The following is an 18,481-nucleotide window of genomic DNA, read 5'->3' as shown; positions in this document are numbered from 1 at the left end:
AAAATAATAAAAACTAACATACCCACCCTAGTAACACCCTGACCTAACCAAAATAATAAAAACCAACATACCCACCCTAGTAACACCCTGACCTAACCAAAATAATAAAGAAAACAAATATAACTAAGGTCAGGGCCTGACAGGCACAGATGTCAGTTTTTGGGTCCTTAAATGAAACTGGTATATATTTTTTATTATAACAATTTTCTTTAACCAATTTTGGTCTTTAATGCAGGGCCAACAGACAAGTTCCTTATTCCCCCCTTCCACTTGATAAAGGACGTGCGCTGTGTTAAGAAGCAGTACGGCTGGTTGGGTTGTGTATCGGAGGACGCATGACTTTCAACCTTCGTCTCTCCCGAGCCCGTACGGGAGTTGTAGCGATGAGACAAGATAGTAGCTACTACAGCAATTGGATACCATGAAATTGGGGAGAAAAAGGGGTAAAATAAAAAAATACAAAATAATAATCATTGGACAACAGATCGTCTCTCGAAACTCATTAGGAGTTCAGTTCTATCTTCAATATGCTTTAAATGCTTTATTATCCAAATATTTAAAGTGCATGTAGGCAACGGAGAGAAAAAAAATGGTGCAGTTGAGGCCATGAGGTGGGGCATGGTTTATAAATCTAGATAGCTGGTGTCGAAATTTGACCGTTGGGTGTCAGCAAATATCATTTAAAGTTTACCCTGTTCATCTATGGCAAAGAAACGCATATGTTTATTGATGGAACAAATGACAAGCTTTGTTACGCACATGCGCTGTATGAGCCTTGAACCTGTACATTTCCACTGTCTGTTTCTCTGATGTAAGAAGAAGCCAGTGTTTTTCCTCTCTTGTTTCTGAGTAACTTAGTCACGTTGCCAAAGACAAAGGGATGTCTGAGAGTGACCCGTTTTTGGTCCATCCTGTTATTTTCAGATGTTTCAAGGGCACAGCTGTGTGGACATATGAAGAGAACAGAGGCTAGCTTGAGCAGCAGTGACAATTCTAATGCAGAAAGGAGTAACAAAACTGCCCCAGACCCACCTGGCCACGGAGTACTCACAAACAGTTGGTAGGTGCGTTCAGTGTGAGTGCCTCCGTGGGGGCAGGATTTCGTCTATGGATGGATTCCATCATGAGGAGGCAACCGTGAACAGTTGTCTGAAGAAAGTCCTTCTGTTCTGAGTGTGTTGTCAGGGTCATGATGAGGGTTATAGAGAAGAGAGTGAGATGGAGAAAGAGAAGGAGAGAGAGAAAAGCACAGGTGGAGAAAGAGAGAGTAAAGGCATATAGAGAAAGCAAAAGCCCGAGGGAGAAAGATAGAGGAAGGTTCAGAAAGAGAAGGAAGAGAGAGACATAGAGAGAGAGAGGGTCTAGAGGTGTGCAGGAGGAGTGTAGTGATCAGCGTTGGGCTTTGACTCCACTTAGTGGAACTGCTGAAAGCTTTTCGCTTCACTGAGGCACGGCATGAAAACACACACACACACAAACAATTAGCCTACAAATAACAAACATACACCTGCAATGTCCTTGCAATCCCAGGACAATTAGTGTGTGTGTGAGTGTGTGTGTATGTGAGAGAGAGAGAGAAAGCGCAAGTATGAAGTAATGAGTGTGTGTGTATGTACTGGCTGCATCACCAATCCTGCAATGTCTCACCATTGTTGAGTCCAGCTCCTGCTTCCGACATCTGCTCACTTCATCCTCGCCCATCTCTCAGCCTGCAGTATAATCCTAGTGCACTAAAAAGCTCCAGTAATTCGCTTTATCGCTCTCAGCACTTATCCTTAACCCTTATTCTAAACCTAACCGTAACCTTAGCAAGCAGTTGCTTATCAACAGATAGTTTGTTAATAGCATGAGCATCTACAGATGGACCATCCGGACTATCCAAATAAAGTGTTAACCCATTGTTCCTCGGTAGACTGTCATTGTAACTAAGAATTTGTTCTTAACTGACTTGCGTAGTTAAACATGCAAATGGCCTCAATGGTGCTGCCTGTGCGCTCAGATAAAATGCCATAGTGGGACAGATACAAAGAAGAGTTCTCTATGGCGTTACCAGAGTTGATTTACTGTCTAGTTAGTTGGGTTAGGCGCCTTTCCTTCGAACTAATATAATCCCTCACTCTGCATGTCCGTTGCAAACATCTTGTCTTGCCTCCTCACTGAAGAGCCAGGTCACCCGTGATACAAGTCAGTATTAGATGTCCATATCCATGTCTGAGGACATCGGGAGATGATGTGGATACCGGCCACTAGGGGAAACAGTGATTGCTGTTACCTTTAAGTAGGTTTCAGTATTGCTAGACTAACCCTTTACTTTAACCCTTATTTTAACCATTAAGAGTTAATGACTAATCTTAAGATTTCGGAGTTAATGCCTAAACTTAACCTTAAACACTTCTAAATGTGATGAATGTCTAATTCTGACATGAGACTGTGAGAGCTCCAAGAGCGCCACTTCACATCATGGTCATTCATTGGCCTCATTTTTTACTGCTCAAACATAGGCTGTCATTGTTTCACATCAAAAGACAATTCCTATACCCAACTCCCTCCTCCAACCATGTTTACCCCTCCAAGAGTTGTGTAGGGTAGGACTAATTTGGTTGTACAGGAGGGGCGTGGTCTGTCATTCTCTGCAGGAAGAGAAGAGGAGAGAGACAGGGCGAAGAGGGAGAGAAAATTATCTTTGTGTGATTCCTGCCATATCTGATGTTATCCGGTAGGTAGAGACACTGAGGCCCGTGTTGTCGGTCGGTCCGACTGGTAGCCAGTTAAGTCATTCAGCCTCAGTACCAGACAGAGTGCACTCCGCTCAGCAGCACAGCACAGAACTGGGACGGCGAGGAGAGAGACGAGGCTGCTACATGCTGCAGCTGCTCGTTTACTACTGAACATTCTCGCGTTGATCCGCGAAGAGAGATTGGGGCTTTTCCCAACACATTCGAAGGAGGGATTTTATCATGTTTCGTACCTTAGTCGCGCTGCTGATGCGACTGGCAGCTGTGCAGGTAGGCTACGAAACCGTTTCTTCGGTTTGGTATAGTGGTGGGGTTCGTTGGTTGGCTATGGGACAGGGGTCTGACGGCTTGGTTTTTGCTCTATGATGATGGTCAACTCACTAGGGGAGACCGGGGTTGGTTGTCACAAGTATTAATCTCATTTGTATTTCTCAGCACCAGTATCCTTTACAGTATTATTTTCAATATTAAGAGAAAGACCAAGGTCTGGGGTTGAAATGAGGACCCTTTTTATATTCCAAAGAAGAGTTATAAGCCACCAAACATTCAGTCCACTTGCGACAACCAGTTACCAGCCCTATTGCAGGGTTGGATGACACACAGTATGGGGTTGGATGACACACAGTATGGGGTTGGTTGTCACACAGTATGGGGTTGGTTGTCACAATATTTGCAAGTAGCTTATTCCTTTTGTAACATGAAATTAAGCAATTTGCATTCAGTCTTATAAATAGCCGAGCCTTTGTTTGATGGAACGATATTCCTAACAAAATTAAGCATTTACTCCGTTAGAATAACATTACGTTTTTTTGTAAATTTGTGTGTGTGCACATAATTATTCAAGGATACTCCCATAATTCAAACATTTACGAGTAATATACCAATAATTTCCTTTTTACTAATTCTCCTCACCTCAAATGTTTTGTCATGTTGACATGAGTTGACCAGGTGGATGAGTTATTTCAAAGAATTCACACTTTTAAACCAAATATTACACAGTGCCATTTAGATTGGGAGTAATTAACGTTGTGACAACCAACCATTGAGACAACCAACTCGGCGTAAGTCTGCAGGATATGACTGCATTCATTTCCTTCTACATTGCCTACATATTAGGCTGTTGGTTTATATTGATTTTAAACTACACTCTTAGAATTAAAGGTGCTAAGTAGAACTGAACAGTGCTGGGTAGAACCCTCTTTGCAGGGATCTGCAAAGAACCCCCTGTATATGGTTCTGCCTCAAACCCTCTATGTAGGCTTCTACCAAGAACCATTTTTATCATCTAAAGGTTTGTCCTAGAAGGACCGTTTAGTTTACGCTCAGCTCTGTATTCACCCATGATTCATAGCGGTCGTTAACTGTAGGCTTGATCTGTAACCTAGGCTATGCAGGGTTATGGGACGGGTGTAGAAAGCTCGACTTTTCTAGCCTATGTGATGCCGTTATGGCTATTTGAGACGATACCGTTAATATTGTGTACTGCAGACAGGTCACAAGGCTGAAGTTGCGCCCGTGCACTAAATCGGATGTGTATTTAGAGATACACTATAACCTAATTTGATTCAGCCCTCACCTAGACACTAAGAAAAGAGGGTTAATCAAGAGTTCTTTGGGAATAGTGATGGTTCTATGTGGAACCATAATTACTCAAGGAACTCTTTGCAGTTCCCAAAAGGTGACGGCTCATTTACATTTTTTGGGGGCGTAGCGTATGGCTCTTTTTTGTGCAATGGTGAGGGAGAGTGCCATTCCAGTTCTTCTAATCTGTTGTGTTATGCCAGTACAACATGTTATAGATGACTATGGCTGGTAGCATTATTTTATGAAAGACTCATCTATGGCCTTGTCAGTGGTCAATTTTTCTTCTCAGCAACATCTAGTGGTTCCAGTGCTATCACACCTGAGTCAACTTGTCAATTAACACAATCATAACACAATCATAACACTCATGGAATTTTAAAGGTCCTGAACAGTCAATCTGATTCCCATGTAAAATAACATTTTGAGTGACTAAAATATCACCCATAATATTTCGGGGGGATAGAAAAGCACAAAATGTAAGATACTTACTTTCTTATCATGGCTAACTACCAATATATTTTAAAAGACAGGCTGAGTGGGCGGGAAGCTTATATTAATTTATTCACTTTGACTGACTCCTCTTTGTAAGGCCTATGTCAAGAAACTTGGGTGCAGTGTTGCAGTAGAATTTTGTTTTTATACATCTCCCATTTGGTGTGTCTTTCGTGATGTGGCACTGACAGATGTGTTGACATGACAACTGCGTCAGAGTTTTGAATCTCCCCCCCCCACACTGTTGTTCCATGCTGACTGAAGACCTAGCTAGCCAGTAACTAGCTAACACCAGACACACATGAAAGGAGAAACATATATGTGTCTTTGCCATAGGTTAATATTGTAATCTTTGAATTATACTTGCTGACACCATACAGTCAATTTATGGCACCAGTAGAGTAACTATCCATCTACTTAAACCACACCCCTATGCATACATGCCTTTTCCGATATTAGTTAGAAGGCGGTGCTTATTTAAATTAAGTAAGAGAATGTCACGCTACCATTGGTGTATTAAAACGAGAGAGTTATGGTGACGTCACCCTATCCCCTTAATAATCCCGCCTCCTGAATCCAAGTGTTTGACACGGGGAGGGGACCAGTAACTTCATGATCAAACTTTAGGTCAAGCACACTTTTACACTCATCACACACACCTTTTGACTGGAAGGAGAGCCAGTGCACATATTTGTTTGACAGTGAATTGTTTTTCACAGGATGTTATGTTTAACAGGCTACAGTCTTTAATCCCTTTAATCTTTTTGGTTGTTGTATTGGCTGTATTTACCAACGGTCTGTATAGGTCCAGAAAAATACATCAGTTATTGTCTATTTTTATTTTTATATTTTTGCTTTGCCTGAAATTGCTGTCTCTGCGCCACGGATGTATTTCCTATGTCTCTTCCCTTGGAGGCTTCCCCAATTCAGGGTAAAAAGCAAGCATCTCATGCACTGCAGGAGCTGTACTTATACTACGCTCTCTTCTGGAACAATGTGGACCAACCAGAATTCCGATGTTTACTCGCAGAGGACCATAGGGAAGAAGCGGCTACTATTAGAAAACAAATTCAAAACTTGCCTAATCTACTTGGGAAAGTACCCCCGCCTACCTTCTCCTTCTCTACACCACAGCCTGGACGCCATTCCGAGGTGTTGAGAGTATCACCACCATGTCAACACTCCTTGACTTAATAGCCAATGCTTTCCAGGGACACCTTCCCGAAGAAGTCTCCCACTCCCCTGGGAAATGGAGCAGGACCGTTACCTCTGGTGGATTTAGCGGATTATACTGTCTCCAATCCTGCTGCCCAACCATGAAAGCATGTCACCCGCCGTAGGCCAAATGGAGGGAAGTGGCTTGTGGCTAGTGGGGCTTCTTTGGTGTTTGGAAGCTCAACCCAAATCCAATTGTTCAACAGCTTCGCCGTCTTGGCTATGGAGATTCTCGCGCCTTCGTCCCTATCCACCCTCCTTCCCAGGGAGATTCTGCCTCGGACTAGGATTCTCCAAGTTCCCGAGAGGGACTCTGCCCCAGACTCAGATCCGCTCACCGTCAAAAACATTGTGCTATCCTGGGGCTTGGTTACAAGACAATAATAGGCTGCTTCCTACCATTTTACACCAGAACATGGGAGCTGTCGCTATAGTAATCCATGTGGGATCTAATTACATTAGGATTGCTAGCTCGGAGTGGCTGAAACAGGATTTAATAGAACTGATTGGAACTCTGAAAGAATCCAACAAGCATCCAAGTATTTCAGGCCCCCAGTGCCACCACTGAGTCGTGTCAGCGAAAGATTCAGTAGGTTGCTGGCACTACATGATTCGCTACCAGTCTACTCTAACTCTGTTGGAGTTACTTTTGTGGATAACTTTGACAACTTTGGAAACAAGAGATACTCTACAGAGAGGATGGGGTCCATCCAAATCATCTTGGTGCCTGGACCCTGGTCTTGCATTTCAAGGCTGCGCTGAGACATTGATTTACCAACACCCCATGTTCCGCTTAGGTAATCCCAACCATAAATTATCAGCATTATCTTCATACTGCATGTTCGCAACAGGTAACCCTCATTGACTCTTGTTTTAGTCCACTTCCTCGCTCAAAGCATAGGCACAATGGTACAGTTCTAGACAATCTTTTATCTATACCATTTCAAACTAGCCCTATGGTATTTTCAAGTAAGGGGTTATCAATTGAGCATAGTATGCTTGTATTAGAGACTCCATCTGATCTGAAATCCTGCAGCTGTGGCATTGAACTGATTCATGTAAATGCCAGCAGTTTGATCTCAAAAATGTATTTTATTATAGCTCTGGCCTCTCAAACCATATTTACAACCAACAAGTGCTCTTAGCCAATTGTCTGACTTGTTATCTGACTATGCTAAATCTGATTTATTCATTTTGGTTGATCTTAATCAGGATTAGTTGATGCTAGCTTCTGATTGAGCTAAATCTAACTCAGTTGATAACTGAATCAGTCCGCCCTTTAAACACACTGAAAAATCTACTATTTTTAGATATTATTTTGACAAATGCCCCTCACAAGTATACAACCAATGGAATATTTGCTAATGAGTTCAGTGACCATTGTCCCATTGCCTGCATAAAACGACCTAAATCTCGCACTCACATTGTTACATGACAAATGATATGACTTTCAATGACAACCATTCTTGTCTGTTCTAGGATTTGTGTGACTGGGGGTTGTGACAGATATCTCTGACTCGGATCAGTCCCTACATTATTTTATTGCAGATAAGCATGCTCCATTCAATAAACTAAGTGTAAGGGATAGAGCTAATCCCTGAACTATCAAAAAAACTTCAGGTGAGAAATTTAGCTTGGGCTAAGACTAGGCTGATTCTATGTAAAAGCTTAAAAAATAGATGCCTATCCCAGGTTAGAAAAGCACAATCCTCATACAGTACTTCTTGAAATGTATATCTGAGAATCGTGGGAATCCAGCTTCATTCTGGAAGGTAGTCAAATCTCTAAAACAAAACGCCATCCCCTCGTTATCAAAGCAGGTTATGACAGCCTCGGCTCACATAACAGATAAGATGGACATTTGGTGTGCTTTTAATAACCACTTTGCCTCAGTAGGTAAAGATGGCGCTGACAGATAGGGCAGCTGTGCTTCTAGCTCCTAAGCAACTTTGCAGTATTTGTTTTTCTGTGTTATTTATTACATTATTATCCCAACATTTTTTGTGGTGTTATTACTGTAAATACAACCGGAAACAGCAGAGGGAGCACCCCTCTATCCACATCGATGGGACTGCAGTAGAGAAGGTGGAAAGCTTCAAGTTCCTCAGTGTACACATCACTGACGAACTGAAATGGTCCACCCGCACAGATAGTGTGGTGAACAAGGCGCAACAGTGCCTCTTCAACCTCAGGAGGCTGAAGAAATTTGGCTTGACACCTAAAACCCTCACAAACTTTTACAGATGCACAATTGAGAGCATCCTGTCGGGTTGTATCACCGCCTGGTACGGCAACTGCACAGCCCACAACCGCAGGGCTCTCCAGAGGGTGTTGCGGTCTGCCCAACGCTTCCCCGGGGGAAAACACCTACAGCACCCAATGTCACAGGAAGGCCAAAAAGATAATCATGGACAACAACCACCCGAGCCACATCCTGTTCTCCCTGCTATCATCCAGAAGGCGAGGTCAGTACATGTGCATCATAGCTAGGACCGAGAGACTGAAAAACAGCTTCTATCTCAAGGCCATCAGTCTTTTATTAAATCGCCATCACTAGCACCTTAGAGGCTGCTGCCCTATATACATAGACTTTAAATCACTGGCCACTTTAATAAATGGAACACTAGTCACTTTAATGATGTCGATATCTTTCGCATTACTCATCTCATATGTATATACTGTATTCTATTCTACTGTATTTTAGTCAATGCCACTCCAACATTGCTCGTCCAAATATTTATATATTCTTAATTCCATTCCTCTACTTTAGATTTGTGTGTATTGTGTGTATTGTTGTGAAATTGTTCAATATTACTTGTTAGTGTCACGCCCTGACCTTAGAAATCCTTATTTATTCTCTATGTTTGGTTAGGTCAGGTTGTGACTTGGGTGGTAAAATCTATGTTTCCTATTTCTTTGATTTTTTTTGTCGAGTGTGGTTCCCAATCAGAGGCAGCTGTCTATCGTCGTCTCTGATTGGGGATCATATATAAGTTGTGATTTTCCCTTTGGGTTTTGTGGGGTGTTATTTTCTGTTTAGTGTCTGTGCCTGACGGAACTGTTCGATTTCATTTTTGGATTTGTTATTTTTGTTTGTAAATAAATATCACTTTCCACGCTGCGCTTTGGACCACTCTTCCTTCCACCGACGACGAGAGTTACAGTTAGAAATGATTGTACTGTTGGAGCTAGAAACACAAGCGTTTCGCCACACCCACAATAACATCTGCTAAACATGTGTATGTGACCAATAACATTTTGATTTGATTCGAGGTCCACCGATTTGATATAATAAGCTTCTGAAAACTCTGATTCCAGCTGAGTTCTTAATGCACTTCGAGCCAAGTCCCAGAGAACGAACGATACATTCCTCATTTTCATTTCAACCATTGGATGTCTATGATATGCTAAGTGTCTTATTGAAAATGTATGTTGATCCTTTTTGCTATAGCTTTCTGACCCACTTATCATTAACCTTAGAATCATTAACCTATGTTTTTAACTTGACAATTGTTTCTGGGGTCATCCCTAAAATCTGGAAGTCCTCCCCGTACACAAAGGCTGAGATCCTTCTGAATTGGATAACTGCTGTCCAATTGCCAAGCTATTTTGCAACGCCAACGAGTCCCTGGCCAACTCTCAGCTGAGAACTTAAACTTCTCATTATATTCTTAATGAGCACCAATCTGGTTTTAGACCTGGACATAGCACTGTTTCAGCAGCTACACTTGTCTTAGATTAGGTGCTGTATTGTTTAGACCATAAAACTATTGTCTTAGATCATGTGCTGTATTGTTTAGACCATAAAACTATTGTCTTAGATCATGTGCTGTATTGTTTAGACCATAAAACTATTGTCTTAGATCATGTGCTGTATTGTTTAGACCATAAAACTATTGTCTTAGATCATGTGCTGTATTGTTTAGACCATAAAACTATTGTCTTAGATCATGTGCTGTATTGTTTAGACCATAAAACTATTGTCTTAGATCATGTGCTGTATTGTTTAGACCATAAAACTATTGTCTTAGATCATGTGCTGTATTGTTTAGACCATAAAACTATTGTCTTAGATCATGTGCTGTATTGTTTAGACCATAAAACTATTGTCTTAGATCATGTGCTGTATTGTTTAGACCATAAAACTATTGTCTTAGATCATGTGCTGTATTGTTTAGATCATAAAACTATTGTCTTAGATCATGTGCTGTATTGTTTAGACCATAAAACTATTGTCTTAGATCATGTGCTGTATTGTTTAGACCATAAAACTATTGTCTTAGATCATGTGCTGTATTGTTTAGACCATAAAACTATTGTCTTAGATCATGTGCTGTATTGTTTAGACCATAAAACTATTGTCTCAGATTATGTGCCATATTGAAAAAAAGTGGAGATTTAAGATTAGTTTATTTTCTAGAAATACATCCAGCCTCATGTGGATTGTTCAAGCAGCGCTTCTCCTCCCAGTGCTTGATAATGGGGATATAATCCACATGCATGCGGCATCCTCTGCTTTAAAACCTTTACATTCAGTCTATTATTCAGCACTGCGTTCTTTTCACTGGGGACCATTTTTGTTGACATCGCTGCATTTCGTATAGTTCTGTTGGCTGGGACTCTCTGACTACCAGAAGGGCTCAAAATGGGTTACTTTTTGTATATACAGCGGTTCTCCAGAGACTCCCCCACTAGCTCAGATATTAACTGGAGATCCATCACTTGTAATACCCACTCTCTACACTGGCTGGTTCTGGAGGTCCCACGGGAACATATCCTTTTAGTTTTTATGCCCCCAGCTCATGGAATAGTCTTCAGGCAACCTTGGAATTAGACTCGCTGGCCCCTATTGGACAGTTTAGTTTTTATGCCCCCAGCTCATGGAATAGTCTTCAGGCAACCTTGGAATTAGACTCGCTGGCCCCCATTGGACAGTTTAGATCGAGTTTAAGGAAGGTCATATGTGAGAGTTGTGTTTGTTTTGAATAATCTTGTTGTATTTATTATATTGATATTATTTATTGTATATTCATGTTCACAGGGCTCCCTTGCAAATGAGACCCTGTTTTCAATGGTGACCCACCCTGTATACATATGAAGTAAATGAATGTATAAGCAACAGTAATTTTTCGTACTTTGGTCATCATACTTTGATCTGGTTTCATCCAAATATCATCACATTTGATTAAAAACATGATTTTGATTTTGAAATGGTTCTTTAAACACTCTTAGAAAAAAGGGTTCCAAATGGGTTCTGTGCAGAGGGATAGGGTTCTACCAAGAACTGTTTTGATCAGAATAAACCTTTTTGGATGACAAGGGTTCTTTGTGAGGCAAAGGGTTCTATCTAGAACATTTAACATCCTAAAGAAATCTCAGTCGTCCAACAGCCTATCGACCAAACAATCAACCTGTCGACTAAATGGGGTCAGCCCTACTACCCAACCTATTTGGTTTTGCATCCTCATTGCATTAATGTATTCATTTAGAAGAGTATGAGAGTGTTTGAAACACGCTTGGAGATGTTTTATGTTAGAAATTAGGCTACGATAAGCAACAGAGATACAAATAAATAGAGACAGATGAGTTATTTGCAGAGTGTTGGCAGATTAGAGGTTTTGATTAGAATGAAATAGAAAAGGCATGAGATGAATGAGTTAGGTCACGTCATGGAAAGGTCAAGGGTTACAGCTTTTTGACACACACATCTATGATGTGAGCTGGTCTGGTTTGTTCTCGGCTCCGTTTCCCCATGATAGTGCACCAATGTTTCAGTACTTCTGTAGTACCCTATTCCTCCATATCTTCCCTGAATGAATCACTGATCTGAAAAGAGGTAGGTGAAAGCAAGCAAGGGGTTCCAAGACATTTCAGTTGTGTAGCCATATCAGATCTGTGATCACCATTTATTTTTTATTTTTTTATTTTACCTTTATTTTACTAGGCAAGTCAGTTAAGAACAAATTCTTATTTTCATTGACGGCCTAGGAACAGTGGGTTAACTGCCTGTTCAGGGGCAGAACGACATGATGGTGGAGAAGAGGGAGGGTGCGTTTCTGAAGTGCATTTCTGAAGTGCTGTATAGGTTCTGCATCCCAAACGGCACCCTATTCCTTATGTAGTGCACCACTTTTGACCAGAGCCCATTGGTAGTGCACAAATAGGGTGCCATTTGGGACGCCGACAGGAGGTCTTTCTCAGTCTAATCATACTACCTGCTTACCCTTTCACTCATTACTCCAATCACCAGCCTGAGTTGACTCTTAACAACAACATATGTCATTGTGCCGTTCTGTGAGGGGGGTAGGGCGGAGGGCATAGAGAGGTAGCCTACACGCTAGATATTAGTTGTCTGTCTGCCGCTGGGCTAGGCCCCTCCTCATGTGCAAATACTGTTGCTGTTATTTGACACAGTTCTAGACCTTTATGTTGTTATGTTATACATTATACATTAGAATAGTATGTCTCTTTTATGCAGCCTATAATATATAATATATTGCATTTGGTGGTGGTTATTATGTCACTTCTCTTGCCTATTATGATAGTTATTAGTGGTTATTACATCGTTGTGAACTCTTTTAATTTAAGCTACTCTGTAGACACTTTTTTTCACATATTTAAGTATGTGTAACCTATCCAGGACTATATTGATCTTTTTTCTCACACCCTTCTGTTCTTCCTCTCTGTTCTCCAGATTGCTGTGCAGGGCGGAGGTGCCGTGGGGTCATTGCCATGGAGGCAGGGATCGTTGCCGTGCACACGAGGCTTCTCCCAGGAGGAGTACAGTGTTGCCGTGGACGAGGAGCTAAGAGAGGGACAAGCACTCCTCACCGGTACACACACACACACAAACACACATACACACACACATACACGCCTTACTTCACCACAAGGGCTGGCGATTCAAACAACAACCTAAAACTCTGGGTGGGGATATTTTTGGAGACCTAACATGATATGTTTTGGGAGTAGCTTCATATTATGTTTGGGTGATATTTGAGTCGTCATGTTTTTAGCTGCGGGCCAGGACTGAGGGTTGGGTAATCAAATCAAATCAAACAGTATTTGTCACATGCGCTGAATACAACAGACTTTACCATGAAATGCTTACTTAAGAAACTTAAGACTTAAGAAAATATTTATTAAATAAACTAAAATAAAACAAATAAAAGAGAAACAAGAAAATAACAATTCTGAGTCAGGGTACCGAGTCAGGGGGTACTGGTACCGAGTCAATGTGCGGGGGTACAGGTTAGTTGAGGTAATTGAAGAACCGTAATTGCTGGACTATTAAGCGCACCTGAATATAAACTGCACCCACTGAATTATTAAAAAATATGTATTTTGTACATAAATACGCAACACATGTCTATAAGTTGCAGGTGCCTACCGGTACATTGAAACAAATTAACTTTACACAGCCTTTAAATGAAACACGGCTTGTAACAAAAATAAATAGGCTTTAACGAAACACGGCTTGTAACAAAAATTTAAACAGTAGCCTACCAAGCCTCCTCCTGTGCACTGAAACCACTAAAGTCATCTCCTTCAGGGTCGGAGTTGAATAGCCTCAGAATTGCTTCATCCGATGTTGGATCGTTTTCATTGTCGCTCTCCTCACTTTCATCCGGAGGCAAATACCCTGCTGAGCTCATGCTGCCCCTTCAACACGCAGCAGTCCAGCCGCCCCTTCAACACGCAGCAGTCCAGCCACCCCTTCAACACGCAGCAGTCCAGCCGCCCCTTCAACACGCAGCAGTCCAGCCTTTCGAAACCCGTTGATGATAGTGGATTTTTTGACAATGCTCCAATGCTCCACGTTGCTCTTCGCATGCGGCCCGTTTTAGTGAAGGATTTCTCCCCACTTGTCATCCAAGCCTCCCACTGAACACGGAGCGCCACCTTAAATGCACGATTTACACTGATGTCGAGTGGCTGCAAATACTTTGGGCCATCTGCTTTTCTTCCCTCTGAAAGGTTTGTTGTCTTTTTGCACCGAGTCAGTTCCTCATGCTGCTGTTTACAACGTCTTATAATCGACTCATTAAGGCCAAGCTCCCATGCAGCAGCTCTATTTCTTTTTCCAACAGCCAGATCGATCGCCTTCAACTTGAAAGCTGCATCATATGCATTTCTCCGTGTCTTTGCCATGATGAGGGTGACAAAATTACTACCGTAATCAGAATGATGGGAAGTTTGAGCGCGCTCGATTTACGTCACATTATGTGACGGTGCTCAGTTTTTGGCGGCATGAATCTTGTGAAAGCGGGAAAAATCCATAAATTAGCTGCGTCATTGTATAAACCGCGAGGTTCAGAGTGTGGGAATAAAGTAGCGGCTTATAGTCCAGCAATTACAGTAATATGTGCATGTAGGTAGGGGTAAAGTGACTATGCATAGATAATAAACAGTGAGTAGCGGCAGTGAAAAAAAGGGGGGTGGCATTGTAAATAGCCCGGGTAGCCATTTGATTAGCTGTTTTATGGCTTATGGGGTAGAAGCTGTTAAGAAGCATTTTGGATCTAAACTTGGCACTCTGGTACTGCTTGCCGTGCGGTAATAGTGAGAATATTCTATGACTAGGATGGCTGGAGTCTTTGGCAATGTTTAGGGCCTTCCAGTGACACCACTTGGTATATCCTGGATGGCAGGAAGCCTGGCCCCAGTGAAGTACTGGGCCGTATGTACTACTCTCTGTAGCTCCTTGCGATTAGAGGCCGAGCATTTGCCATACCAGGCGGTGATGCAACCCGTCAGGATGCTCCCGATGGTGAATCTGTAGAAGTTTTTGAGGATCCGAGGACCCATGCCAAATCTTTTCAGTCTCCTGAGGGGGAATAGGTTTTGTTGTGCCCTCTTCACGACTGTCTTGGTGTGTTTGGACCATTTTAGTTTGTTGGTGATGTGGGCACCAAGGAACTTGAAGCTTTCAACCTACTCCACTAAAGTCCTGTCAAAGGGAATGAGGGTGTGCTCGGACCCCTTTTTCTTGTAGTCCACAAAGTCTCTGACCTCCTCCCTATAGGCTGTCTCATCGTTGACTGTGATCAGGCCTACCACTATTGTGTCGTCTGCAAACTTAATGATGGTGTTTGAGTCGTGCTTTGCCACGCAGTCATGGGTGATTAGGGAGTACTGGTAGGGACTAAGCATGCACTCCTGAGGGGCCCCCCGTGTTGCGGATCAGAGTGGCAGATGTTTTGTTGCCTACCTTTACCACCTGGGGGCATCTCGTCAGGAAGTCCAGGATCCAGTTGCAGAGGGAGGTGTTTAGTCCCAGGGTCCTTAGCTTAGTGATGAGCTTTGAGGGCACTGTGGTGTTGAACGCTGAGCTGTATTCAATGAACAGCATTCTCATGTAGGTGTTGCTTTTGTCCAGGTGGGAAAGGGCAGTGTTTAGTGCAATAACGATTGCGTCATCTGTGGATCTGTTGGTGCGGTATGCAAATTGGAGTGAGTCCAGGGTTTCTGGGATGATGGTGTTGATGTGAGCCATGACCAGCCTTTCAAAGCATTTCATGGCTACAGACGTGAGTGCTACGGGTCAGAAGATATTTAGGCAGGTTACCTTGGTGTTGTTGGGCACAGGGACTATGGTGGTCTGCTTGAAGCATGTAGGTATTACAGACTCTCTCAGGGAGAGGTTGAAAATGTCAGTGAAGACACTTCCCAGTTGGTCAGTGCATGCTCAGAGTACACGTCCCGGTAATCTGTCTGGCCATCCGCCCTTGTGAATGTTGACCTGTTTGAAGGTCTTACTCACATCGTCTACGGAGTGCATGATCACACTATCGTCCCGAACATCTGGTGCTCTCATCCATGATTCAGTGTTGCTTACCTGGAAGCGCGCATATAAGTAATTTCGCTCGTCTGGTAGTCTCGTGTCACTTGTCTACTCGTGGCTGGGATTCTTAGCATCTGCATAATCTGACCACCTCCGTATTGAGCGAGTCACTGGTACTTCCTGCTTTTGTTTTTGCTTGGAAGGACAGAATTATGGTCAGATTTGCCAAATGGAGGGCGAGGGAGAGCTTTGTACGCGTCTCTGTGTGTGGATTAATTGTGGTCTAGAGTTTTTCTTCCATCTATTTGCTCAAGTAACATGCTCAAGTAACATGCTGGTAGAAATGAGGTAAAACAGATTTAATTTTCCCTGCATTAAAGTCACAGGCCGCCTCTGGATTTGCATTTTCTTGTTTGCTTCGTGCCAGCATCGTTTTGTGATGGTAAATAGACAGCTACAAAAAATATTAATTAAAACTTTCTTGCCGAGCAAAACCTCGAGACTTCCTAATATTACATTTCATGCACCAGCTGTTATTGACAAATAGACACAGACCGCCACCCTTTGTCTTACCGGAGGCAGCTGTTCTGTCTTGCCGATGCACGTACATTTTTTTACCGGAACAACCAACTGTATATTATCCATGTCGTCGTTCAGCCACGACTCGGTGAAACATAAGATCTTACAGTTTTTAATGGCCCGTTGGTAATATAAGATATCACAGTTTGGCTTGTTGGTAAGTGTTGCAGTCAGTGGGTGGAGTCTCTGCACTATGCAACAATATGGAGGAGTGTTTCATTATGATCAGGGGAGGACGTGAGGGTTGGGGGAGGATGTGAGGGTTGGGGGAGGACGTGAGGGTTGGGGGAGGACGTGAGGGTTGGGGGAGGACGTGAGGGTTGGGGGAGGACGTGAGGGTTGGGGGGTGGAAGGGGCTGAAACCATCTGCCTCGTCACACACACAGTGGGTGTTTTCCCACACACTCATTCACACACGCACACTCCACATACAAATGAAACATTGTGTGATAAATTATATTCATCTTGTCAGCCTGTATCTATCCTCTGATCAATGACCTTTGTGTGTGTACAGACAGGATGACCCACCCGGGGTCTCACTATTTTGTGTGTGTGTGTGTGTGTTGTTAATACTAGTGCCAGAGGCATACAGAGGCAGACCTAGCTGTGAGTCTGTCTGTTCAGGATGGTTAATTCAGAGTGTATTGTGCTACCTGTCCTGTTGTCGTCTCTAGTCTGTTGGCTATTTATTTTATTTACTTTTCTATTGGCTCCTGTGACTGACTTGTGATCTGACTTTTTATGCTAGTGTTCTGACAGGGTACCATGGTAAAACACAGAGAGGGAGGGAGAGGGAGAGAGGAGAAGGAAAGCGAGAGAGACGTGTGTGTGTTTTACAACGTCACCTGTGCTAAATATGGTTTTGATTGTCCTGCTGAATCATTTTGTTGGTTCTTTGTATCTGGAGATTAGCCATTAGGTTGTATATACACACAAAAACACACACACACACCAGGAGGACACCTTATTGGTTTGGTTTTAGTTTGAAAGGCCAACGTCCAAATGTGTGTTTTAGTTGAAACCACCATTTTTAAAAGAATCAATCCAGTACGAGCATGGTTCTCTTTGTCTCAGAGGGCTTCCTGTATCCCAAATGACACCCTACTCTGTACATGGGGCCCATAGGGCTCTGGTCAAAAGTAGTGCACTATGCAAGGAATCGGGTGCCATTTGGGACATAACCATGATACAGATGGCATAGCCTGGAGATAAACTCTTCCTGTTTCCTGCCTCGTTATTTTCTCATCCAGGAAGTCATGGAATCCCTTTGATATTATTATGTGTGAATATTAACTCAAAAAGAGGGGTCTGGTCAAAAGGGTGTCCTAAGTGATGCAGCCCAACACTTGGTTTAGTGTTGGAGAAACTGCGTCAACCAATCACAGGGAGCTTACATAGAGAGGAGGGGGTGGAGGCATCCTGTATCTGTTTCAGTTGGGAAAAGGCTTTCAACAGTTAAGTCACGGGGTGGTGTGTGTGTGTGTGTGTGTGTGTGTGTGTGTGTGTGTGTGTGTGTGTGTGTGTGTGTGTGTGTGTGTGTGTGTGTGTGTGTGTGTGTGTGTGTGTGTGTGTGTGTGTGTGTGTGTGTGTGTGTGTGTGTGTGTGTGTGTGTGTGTGTAGTTCTGCATGCACCCAGTGTACCAAAACAGGACAACACAGGACAACACAACAGACTGAGAGACAGGATAACATGGCAGTAGAGTGTTGGCAGTAGAGTGTTTGACCATGCCTCTGACTGAGTGTGTATTGAGTGTGGGTGTTAGTGCATGTGTGTGCATGTGCATGTGTGTGTTACCCACACTATATTGTAGCATGCTTAAAAACAGGATAAGGTGACGGAAGGAACAACACACAGTGCGCTGTAAACCCCAATGTGCTGTCATTACTCAAAACGTTTGAGGAAACCCATTGCACTTAATACAGTTGCTTAAAGTGATGTTGTAGTCATTAATCAAACTGATAGTCAATGAGTCACTGTGACACCCCCAATATGCCTCCAATATAATGTCTGAGTGCGCCTTATCGAGTGAATTGTAGGGTTACCAGCCATGACTGTATTTGTGACAGCGTCCCACCTGGCCAAATGCCAGGG

General features: G+C 42.8%; 1 pseudogene; it reads left to right on the top strand.

Moving 5' to 3' along the window:
* The first annotated feature begins 2,641 nt into the window (after window positions 1-2,641).
* The window catches only part of LOC118358603 (cadherin-2-like), a 107,236-nt pseudogene continuing 91,396 nt past the window's right edge, over window positions 2,642-18,481 (top strand).

Source organism: Oncorhynchus keta, chromosome 26 (genome assembly GCF_023373465.1).
Source record: "Oncorhynchus keta strain PuntledgeMale-10-30-2019 chromosome 26, Oket_V2, whole genome shotgun sequence".
In the NCBI taxonomy this organism is placed as follows: Eukaryota; Metazoa; Chordata; class Actinopteri; order Salmoniformes; family Salmonidae; genus Oncorhynchus; species Oncorhynchus keta.
Note: the sequence above shows the minus strand (reverse complement) of the source record. Positions and strands in the feature narration are given on the sequence as shown.